Below are 11306 nucleotides of genomic sequence, written 5' to 3'. Positions count from 1 at the left end.
GAAAACTAAGAAAATTCCAGCCCCAGCCGAGATCCAACCATAAGCACGTAAGAGACAATGAGTGAGATAGGACTAGATGAACCAGGCAGGCCTCAGAACCATGAGAGAGAATCAAATTATTGCTTTCTATTTCCAAGGGATATCTTTTTATTGCTAGAAAACAGGCAAGTCTAGAAGGGCTTGTGGCTGAAGGATCTTCTCGAAGGCAAAAGTTAGGGTCATCTGAGCTCCACCTTGCCAGGATAAGTGAGATCCTCGTCCTCACCCCCTTCTGGAGCAGCAGTGGATTTGGGGTTCCCAACCAGCTCTAGGGCCCCATCGCCAGCCGCTCAGCACAGCTTATCCCCTCTGACCAGCAGGATTTCTTCAATACTCTTCCTATCCAGGTCCAAGAATCAGCCCAGTTTGTCCACGATGACACAGTGCTTCTGGCAACAGGGGCAGGTCACCATGACCACACCTTGGTGACAGGCCAGTCTGGAGATGTGCTTGGAGGACAGTGTCCCACAGACTTTGCAAGTGTAGACAAACCAGTGGTTCCAGACCCTGGCCCCAGCCTGCCTTCTCCCAAGGCCTCCAGGCCAGCCCCATGTCCCCACAGCCACCTCAGAACTGGCTCCTGGGGCCACGTGCTGCTCAGCAGCCATGGCCCACAGCATCCCCTAAATCACTGCTGTTTTTTTTTTTTAAGTCACTAAGCACAGGAGTGATTTTTTACACAACGATAGATAGCCAGAACAGACAGTTCCCATAGTTACTTTATATAATCTTAAATTGTTTGAGTTATGACAATAAACATATATAATCTTAATAATTATAAAGAGTCATTACATATAAAGTAAATTTAAAATTACTATTAAAATGACACAAGGTTTTGGAATCAAAGAGAACTAGGCATAAATCCTGGTCACCATCCTATTAGTTATATGACATTAGGTAAGTTACTTAGTCTCTCTAATTCTCAATTTCTTTCTCTTTAAAATAGTGTTAAGGGCTGGCTCACTCAGTGGAGCATGTGACTGATGACCTCAAAGTTGTAAGTTCAAGCCCCACATAGGGTGTAGGGATTACTTAAAAATAAAATCTTTAGGGGCACCTGGGTGGCTCAGTGGGTTAAAGCCTCTGCCTTCGGCTCGGGTCATGGTCCCGGGGTCTGGGATCGGGTCCCGCATCGGGCTCTCTCCTCGGCGGGGAGTCTGCTTCCCTCTCTCTCTGCCTGCCTCTCTGCCTACTTGTGATCTCTCTCTCTCTCTCTGTCAAATGAATAAATAAAATCTTTAAAAAAAAATAAAATAAAATCTTTAGGGGTACCTGGGTGGCTCAATGGGTTAAGCCTCTGCCTTCGGCTCAGGTCATGATCTTGGGGTCCTGGGATCGAGTCCCGCATCAGGCTCTCTGCTCCACAGGGAGCCTGCTTCCTCCTCTCTCTCTCTCTGCTTGCCTCTCTGCCCACTTGTGATCTCTCTCTGTCAAATAAATAAAATCTTTTAAAAAAATAAAATAAAATAAAATCTTTAAAAAACCTTCACACATGTAAAAAATAAATAAATAACTAAAATAAAATTGAATTAGTTAAGAACACCTATTGTATAAGATTGTTGTGAGATTTAAAATGAGAGAAAAAATGTAAACCCTCAGCCCAGAGCCTGGTACACAGTAGCTGGTCAATAAACATTACTCATCACTGTTCCTTGATATTGACTGAGCCAATGTTGGCTAGCAAAGCCTCTGGTAATGAATAGGTCTTCTCTCATGTAGGAGCACTGACAATTCTACTAAGCAGGCCAAATGAAAGTTTGCCTTGTGCAACAGACTCTGTGGCTGGATGACTCTAGAAGCAGACATTCCAAACAGGGCTTAGGCATTTATTTGGTTCCAGATGTTAATTGCTCCAGTTCAGTTGCTGCTAGAAACTGACTCACCTGTAGCCTCGACCATCAGTGGGTGTCAATGTAAACAGGCAAGAAGTGAACAAGGTTAAGGAGACAGACAAATACAACATGGATACGATCAGTGCTCTGCACAATGATTCAGCTTCTGTAGAGGGGATGGAGAAGCTAGGTTGATTTTCTGTTAGCTAGTCAATTCAACGACCTGTATATGAAATTCAACGACCTGCATATGAATTAAACATTGACCTTCACAAAGACCTAATGCTTATGTTGTAAAACATCCAAAATAAGAGTTGGTGAGGCTCATGACATAAGGGAGCTTGTGGTCTAGTTAATGATGCTAACTCAATCACTCTTACACTTATGCACTCATTCCACAGTCAGAATGTCTTCCCCTGGCTGGTCTCTTTGCCTGAGCTCCATCTAAGCTGTTACCTTTACCACAGCCAGAGTAAACTTTCTTTTTTTTTTTTTTTTTAAAGATTTTATTTATTTATTTGACAGAGAGAGATCACAAGTAGACAGAGAGGCAGGCAGAGAGAGAGAGGAGGAAGCAGGCTCCCTGCTGAGCAGAGAGCCCGATGCGGGACTCGATCCCAGGACCCTGAGATCATGACCTGAGCCGAAGGCAGCGGCTTAACCCACTGAGCCACCCAGGCGCCCCAGAGTAAACTTTCTAAACCCTGGTTCTAATCCTGATACTCGCCTGCTTTTAAATCTTTGAAGGGTCTCTGTTGTTCTCTGGAATAAGTGTTTAACATGGTTTCCAAGAAATTTTATGACCTAGTTTAAAATCCTCCAAAGGTTTTGTATTGCTTTAAGATCAGAATCCAAACCCTTTCTGTGTGTTCTACTAGACCTGCATGAACTGGATCCTATCTGACCTCACCTCTCCACCCTCTACCTCCCTGCTTTACTCCACTCTAGGCACACTGGTCACCTTGTTTCCCCAACATGCCTCAGAGCCTTGGTACATGCTCTACCTTCTACTTGGAATACTCATCCTCGAGTTTTTTGCATAACTGGTTGCTTCTTAAACTTCTCAAGTCAACCATTTCCTAATCAATCAATCTGTTACACATCAGTTAGTTGACTTTCTTTTTTTTTTAATTCATTTTTTTTAAGATTTTATTTATTTGACAGAGAGAGATCACAAGTGGGCAGAGAGGCAAGCAGAGAGAGAGAGAGAGGAGGAAGCAGGCTCCCTGCAGAACAGAGAGCCCGATGCGGGACTCGATCCCAGGACCCTGAGATCACGACCCGAGCTGAAGGCAGAGGCTTAACCACTGAGCCACCCAGGCGCCCCTTTAATTCATTTTTTAAAAAAATATTTTATTTACTGGGGTGCCTGGGTGGCTCAGTGGGTTAAAGCCTCTGCCTTCGGCTCAGGTCATGATCCTCGGGTCCTGGGATCGAGCCCCACATCGGGCTCTCTGCTCAGAGGGGAGCCTGCTTCCCCCTCCCTCTCTGCCTGCCTCTCTGCCTACTTGTGATCTCTGTCAAATAAATAAATAAAATCTTAAAAAATATATTTTATTTACTTATTTGAGAAAGAGAGCAACAGAGCACAAGCAGGGAGGAGGGGGAGAGGGAGAAGAGGAGCAGACTCCCCACTGAGCAGGGAGCCTGATGCGGGGTGGATCCCACATGACCTGAGCTGCAGACAGACACTTAAAGGACTAAGCCACCCAGGTAACCCATTATTTGACTTTCTTAACAGCATGTATTATAAACTGTAATTATCTCACTTCTTTATCATTAAAGCCCCTCAAAAGCAAGAATCCCATCAGCCAAGGTCACTGCAATATCCTCAACTGGTAAAATAGTACCTAGAATATACTATTGTGCTCAAAACACTGGTGGGTAAGAATGAACTGCCATTTTCCAGATTTGGAATCCAAGGCTCAGATAACTTAGAGGACTTGCTTAACTAGTACAACCAAGTCTGACTGATTTCAAAGTCCATGCTCTAGACCTGTATTGTTCAAAGCAGCTATCAGTAAACTGTTTGTTACTGGTCCAAGCCTGAGGCAGTAAAAGGTCAGGCCAAAATGTAAAATAATGGGCGCCTGGGTGGCTCAGTGTTAAGCCTCTGCCTTCCACTCAGGTCATGGTCTCAGGGTCCTGGGATCAAGCCCCGCATTGCGCTCTGTGCTCAGCAGGGAACCTGCCTCCCCCCTCTCTCTGCCTGCCTCACTGCCTTCTTGTGATCTCTCTGTCAAATAAATAAAATAGTTTGAAAAAATGTAAAATAATGAAGGGCTACCTTCATGGAGCATATCTCGCTATGAAAAGAGTATCAGTTAGACTAAAAATAGTGTGCTCAGTGAAGCAGTTGCTTTACATTGTGCTGCAGGCTCCATATCCCACTGGGAGCTAATGACAGTCAGGGGTCTGCACACACCTGTGTGCCACACTTTGCCTAGCATTCCTCTAGTCTGGCCACCACACTATACTCTTTACTGTTCCTCATCCCTCATTTGATGCCTTCATGTGAGGCACTTGGGTTTATTCCTGGCTCCTTCCTTCCTCTCATCTATGGGTTTGTGCACAGGAAGTGTCAGATAATTTATATTGTAGATAAAGAGAATATTGAAAATGAGGGTAGGGTTTTTTTATTCCTGCCTTTCAAAGTAAGAAAAAAAATTTTTTTTTAATTATTCCCCAGTTCCGGAATTTTCATAAGGTTCTGAGCTCCAGAAATGACTAGCTATTCTTGCTGGGTAACTGGCTAAGCTCTGTCAAAGCCCTGATTTCCAAAGTAGAACTGTGCAAACTATTCTTAACCTACACACTGGCCTCATAGCCTAAGGCAGTAATAGCCTCAAAAATCCTATGATGCAGGGGACTGTCTTTATGTCTTCTTAGTCTCTTGTCTCATTGGTGCAGAGGTCCCTAACTATTCATCATTACCATGGACTCTCTACCAGTGCTTTTACTTCTAATCCCACCAAATAGCCCCTCTACACACACACACATACACACACACACACACACAAATATCCCACGGCAACACAGCATGCCAGTAGAAAAGGCTTTTTCATTCAATCATTCAATAGTCAGTGAGAGCTTTCTCTGGGCCAGGAACTGTGTTAAGAGTTGAGAAATAGGGGCATCTGTGCAGCTTGGTCAGTTAAGTGTCTGCCTTCGGCTCAGGTCATAATCTCAGGGCCATGATCTCAGGGTCATGGTATTGAGTTCCATATCGGGCTCCACACTCAATAGGGAGTCTGCTTCTCCTCGTCCTCATGCTCTCTCTCCCTCTCTTAAATGAATAAATAAAATTTTAAAAGAAAAAAAAAAGAGTGGGGTAAAGAACAGAGTCCATGCCCTCTGGGAGCTTTCTGAGCTGAGTGAGGAAGTCAGACTAAACGTGACACAAATAGTCTCATGATGAAAGCTATGAACAAAGTACTCAAGTTTTACAAGAAAGTCAAATAGACACTCTAATCAAGTCAGCCCGTGTGCACTAGAGAGGGAGAAAAGGGACCTTTACACTGAGGCTCAAATATTAGCAAGAATGATTTGTCTTCCTAATAGTCACCAACAAGGCCACCCTTTTGCTCTGTATGTCAGATACTTTGTTAAGCACTTTAGATGCAGGAAGTCATTTCATCTTTACAAAGGCTGAATGGTGGGAGCCTTATTTATCCTCCTTTTACAGATGAGGAGGCCAAGACATAGACAGGGAAATTACCACTTCAAAGTTGCATAACCAATGAAAGCTCAAAACCTAATCCTGCCTAATTTGATGCCTAACTTTTACCATTGAACTCTACTCTAACCTAGTTCAAGGCCTTGATAAACACACTTCTGCAGGTATCCCAGGTCCAGCAAGAGGCCCAGCTATAATTAGAGGTGCCCCTGATTACACACAGTGTTAGAAAGTTCATGATGGCTCCCAGGCCATACTCTCTTCAATATTAACCCTATAAAGTACAATAATTCACTCCTACTAAGCTGCCTTTGTGATCAATAATTACTGGTTGTTGGAAGTTTCTAGAAGGCTGAGAGTTTCCAGGTTGTATTTGAAGGACTTGTATACAAGCTCATCCAATTTATTTATTTGTGAGCCACCGTTCTGTTACAGACCCCATGCTAAGCTTGAGGACACCAAACAGAATACGTCACAATCCTAGCAATCAAAGAATTCATCTGATATTGAAGGGGACAAGCAAGTGAAGGGATCACTATATTACTATGCAAAGAGAGGCAAAAAGAAGGTTGTGCAGGGACCAGAAGTAGCTTAGAGGAAAGGAAGTCTTTCCAGGGGAGGGGATTTCTGAGTTGGGCTTTAAACTATGAATAGGTGTTCAATGGGAAGTCAAGAAGAGAGCCTTACAGATACAAAAGGGATAGAAGCATCAGGCAGTAACATGTACTCCATCTGCTATAAGCAGTTTTTGTCTTATCACAGCATATCATCAGGGTGCATGGGTGAAAGGGATGCAGCTAAAGAAGTTTAGAGCAGCCAGTCATAATAGGTCTTATATCCTAGGCTAAAGGGCTGGGATTTTATCCTGAAGACAACATCAGGGGAGAGACACGGTTCTAAACCCTGGAAATGATACAGTCCAGTTTGCTTTTGCGAAAACTCACTCTGGTATCAGCAAGGAGTGTAGATGGAAAAAGCCAGTCAAGAGGCAGGAAGGACCTACAAGAGTATATATGGAGATGTGGAGACTGATGCTTGGATGAAAGCAGTGAGGCTGGACAGGAAGAAGAGACACAAGGACAGCAATGAGGACTTAGCGACTGGTTGGATGTGGGCTAGAAGGGGGCGAGAGAAGTCTAGGATGACTCCCAGCTTTCTGTGTTGGGCAAGTGGGTGGATGCTGTCTACTTGTTTACTCTCTATGTCCCCCTGAAATGTAAACTCCAGGAGGGTGGGACTTTGTCCTGTTCCTCAGCACACCCTGAATACCTAGAACAGTGCCTGGCACACTGTAGGAAGCTCAGTAAGCAGTTGTTAAATGATGTTCTCGGGGTGCCTGGGAGGCTCAGTGGGTTAAGCCTCAGTGGGTTAAGCCTTCGGCTCAGGACATGATCTCAGGTCCTGAGATTGAGCCCCACAGCGGGCTCTCTGCTCAGTGGGGAGCCTGTTTACCCTCTCTCTCTGCCTGCCTCTCTGCCTACTTGTGATCTCTCTCTCTCTCTGTGTCAAATAAATAAATACTTTTTAAAAATCTTTAAAAAAAAATGATGTGCTCATCCCAGAGCTTGTCTCCATCTCTGCCGCCACCAAACTGACACAAGTTCCCACACAGTTCCCAGAGTGGAGCGCCTCAGACTTGGTGACTGCTTGCATGGGGCCAGGAGGGTGACGGAGGAGCCTAGAGTGACTAGCCTTCCATTTCTAACTCATGGCACCTCTCTGGTCCACCTATTCTCCACAGAGCAGCCAGAGTGGCTTTCTAAAATCATAGATCATTTCAATGCCCTGCTTAAAATTTTCCAGGGGTCCTCAAGGCCCAGCATATCCACTTCTCCAACTTCACCTCCAGTCACTTTACTCCAATACACTTTATTCTCAAGTGCCTATATTGTGGGCTCTGTTCCTCAAGCCAAATATACCTCCAGTGCCAGTCACACTTCTGACTTCCCCAGCAACTTGTAAGGATTCTAGCTCATACACTACCTTCTGGAAGAGGCCTTCTCTGACTGTCCAAACTAAAATAAAGCCTTCCCATGTGCGCCCGAATGTTTATAGCAGCAATGTCCACAACAGCCAAACTATGGAAAGAGCCTAGATGTCCATCAACAGATAATGGATAAAGATGATGTGGTATATATACGTGTGTGTGTGTACACGTATATATATATATATATATATATATATATATATATACACACACATATGTACACGTATATATATGCGTGTGTGTGTACACGTATATATATATGTGTGTACGTGTACACACACACACACACATATATATATACGTGTACACACACACACACACACATATGAATACTATGCAGCCATCAAAAAAACCCAAAATCTTGCTATTTGCAAGGTCATGGATGGAACCAGAAGGTATTATGCTAAGCGAGATAAGTCAATCAGAGAAAGACAATTATCATATGATCTCTCTGATATGAGGAATTTGAGAGGCAGGGCAGGGCGCCATGGGGGCTAGGGAGGGAAAAAATAAAACAAGGTGGGATCGGGAGGGAGACAAACCATAAGAGACTCTTAATCTCACAAAACAAACTGAGGGTTGCTGGGGAGAGGGGGGTAGGGAGAGAGTGGTTGGGTGATGGACACTGGGGAGGATATGTGCTATGGTGAGTGCTGTCAAATGTGTAAGCCTGATGATTCACAGACCTGTACCCCTGGGGCAAATAATATATTATACGTTAATAAAATAAAAAATAAACAAATGCACAAATAATTTATAAAAAAATAATAAAATAAATCCTTCCTCCTCTTCCCTAGCACATCAGCCTGATTACTTCTTTCACATTAGATATCACAGCCTATTCTTGTTCACCGATTAGTTGACTTGATTATTAGTTCTCTCTTTTTCACCTCTCTCTCTTCCTAGCATGTATTCCAGTGCCCAGAACATAGTCAAAGCTCAATTAACATTTTTGTGTAAAACTGTGCTTCCAGTTTTATGGTGATGCTGATGACGCTCATACAAATGACGCCCTCCCACAGTAAGATGCTAGTTTGTGTTTGTGGATCCAAGGACTGACTGGAACATATTCTCGACCATCTAATTAGAGACAGAATCCATTGTCACAAGCTTGGTCTGGGCTTTGAAGCTAGGGGTGTGTGTGTGTGTGTGTGTGTGTGTTTACTTTATGCCAAGAGACCTCATAATCATCATTAGGTATAATCTACCACCTACCTCAATGGATACCCACTTGGTAAAAGTAAAATGAGGATGTGGTAGCTCTCCTCTGTTCCTTTGCAAGGTAGTGTGAATTTATTGTGTCTTGTAAACTATAAGTATTGAGACAGGAAGACAGTCTCTTAGCCCCTTCACATATTCTCCCCAGCTCCCACATTGGCTCTGCAGGGAGGGGTTTTTAGAACATGCTAGAGAAGAGAGAAAATGCAGGTACCCAGACAGTACTGGAGGGAGGGATTGGGCTGACAGGCAACAGGGGCTGCAGAAGAAACTTTCCGGTCAAAAACTGAAGCAGGATAACCTTATCAGTTTCAATAACACTGGGAAAAACCTAAAGGAAAGCACAGTTGAATACATCTCATAATGTTCCTGAAAAAGAGACATTTTAGTGAACCTCAAAAATCAGAAAGGGAAGAAACCCCAACTGTTTCATTTTAAAATGGGTAATCTGAAACCCAGAGACTTTCCCAGGATCACACCGAAATTCTGTGGCTGATCTAAGACTAGAATTCTCATTATTCAAAGTTCAGTGTTTTCTGGCACATATCATCACCAGTATAAACCTAACTTTTAAGTTAAATTAAGCTAAGGTCATATCCACATGTCATTCATCTCTGTGGCCACAGAAACTAGCAAGTGCCTGTGTCCAACACTCATCCAAATTTTTATGACTTCTCATTTCTAGCTCTCCTGCCTCTCAGTCCATGGCCAACCTATCACAAGACACACTTATCACTTCCCCTTTGATTTCCAAGCTGATGCTATCAGAAAGAGGCCGGAAATAACCAGAAGATATATGTTGGTAGAGAACAGGGTATGTACACGATACTTACAAAAACAGCAGGTTAACCCGTAATAGATACTTCACAGTTTTTGAAGCTAAATACGATCAGAAATCGTGATTCTCACCCAATAAAACTGTGGGCAAACAGGACCATTTGAGGACATCCATAGTTCTGTATGTGATAGAATGGGAAGAGGGGGAAAAGAAGAGGAAAAGAAGGTTAAGTCTACGAGTCATGGTTCAGTTATCGGGTCACACACACATCTGGGAACTCAAAAGACCGTTTCTATAAAAAATAAAAATAAAAATATTTTTCCAAACAACAAATGTGGAAACTGGGGTCAAAATAACAAAAAATAAGGTACCTCAAAGTACCAATTAGACCTGAGGTCCAATCCTAAATAATTACCTTAGCCTAACAGCATAGATAACCATTCTTCATATTTACAATAAGGGTAACAATAGCAATAATAGATGTAGTCATCACTTACTGATAACTACCCATATGACAGGCAATGAGTTAACCACTTTTTATCCCTTCTTTCGTCTAATCCCCATCCCAATCCCATGGAATATAGACATCATTATTTCCAATGAGAATCAGAGAGATGAAGTAATTTGCCCAAATTTATTGTCAAGTTATTGGACCAAAAATTGAAATCCGAAGTTCTTATTCATTATATTTCAAAGGGTGGTTGTGAGGATTAAATCTAAATTAAAATTTAGATTTTAACTGCGAAGTGCCAGCTCTCAGGACATGCTCCTTGGGTAGTTTGTGTCCCTTTCTGTCCATAGTCACAATCCTTGTGTCATCCTTCACAGGGGAGGGACAGTAAAGCTTAATCGTCCAGGGCCCACTCTCAAACCATCTGAGGTAGAGGGGCTGAAGGGAGGCCAGGAGAAGATCCCTGGTGTCATCCCTTCCTGTTCCAGCTAGAAAACTCGGAATCTAGGAGGCATAGGGAAAGGGGTCTCCGTCTTTCCTGTGAGAACTGGAGCGTCTAATTTTCTTCTCCGGAGATTCTCCCCTTTGGAAGGACAGAGCCGGACTGCATGGAACTGTGGCAAAGAGCACGTGTCCCACAAGTTATTAAACTTCTCAGATCCCACCCCATCCTCAAAATGCGTGGTAATGGTTGTAACGCAGTTTACAAAGTTGCTCAACCGAACTAAATAATTTCACTAAATGGGCTTAGCAGAGTGCCTAGGACATGGCAAGCATTCAGTAAATGTGAGTTATTATTTTTGCCATTATTTTTATTATTCCAACCCCAACAACATTCGAGGTGCCTCTATTAAGCCAGGGGGTCGCGTTGTGAATGACTTGAATTTATAAATGCATTCAATGTTCTGCCTAAACAGCGGACCTACAGTCCGGCAGGTAGGCTTTCCATGGTAAACGACCACGTTTTCTACCTCCGGGGGACGTCCGCGACTTACAGAACAGCAACACAAGCACCAGCACGGAATACCCTTTCCCTTATCTTTCAAGGGCGGGGTGAGGCCTGAGCCCCCGACTTCCACAACACGCCCATCTCAGCCATCATTGGTCGCCTCGTCGCTGGCGTGATTAAGGCCCTTCCCCCTTCTCTCTGGGACCACGCTGAGGCGATCTCCGGAAGTGGAGGGGCCTCAAAGGAGGGACCGCGACGGATCCTGGGCTTTGTAGTCCGACCCTACAGCTGCAGCCAAAGACCAAGGCGTCAGGACCCGGAGAACTACAATCCCCAGCAGCCCGCGAAGAGCGGAGAGAGGGGGAGCTTGTGTCAC

General features: G+C 43.8%; 1 long non-coding RNA gene across 1 annotated transcript; it reads right to left on the bottom strand.

Annotated features, from left to right (window-relative positions):
• Positions 1–72: 72 nt before the first annotated feature.
• On the bottom strand, positions 73–11191 carry LOC125100807 (uncharacterized). Its single transcript, XR_007127663.1, has 3 exons — positions 10977–11191; positions 9586–9708; positions 73–428 (listed from the first exon to the last, which is right to left on the bottom strand). It is a non-coding gene; the product is annotated as an uncharacterized LOC125100807 (long non-coding RNA).
• Positions 11192–11306: the final 115 nt, after the last annotated feature.

This window comes from Lutra lutra, chromosome 5 (genome assembly GCF_902655055.1).
Source record: "Lutra lutra chromosome 5, mLutLut1.2, whole genome shotgun sequence".
Taxonomy (NCBI): Eukaryota; Metazoa; Chordata; class Mammalia; order Carnivora; family Mustelidae; genus Lutra; species Lutra lutra.
This window is presented reverse-complemented; position numbering and strand designations above follow the sequence as displayed.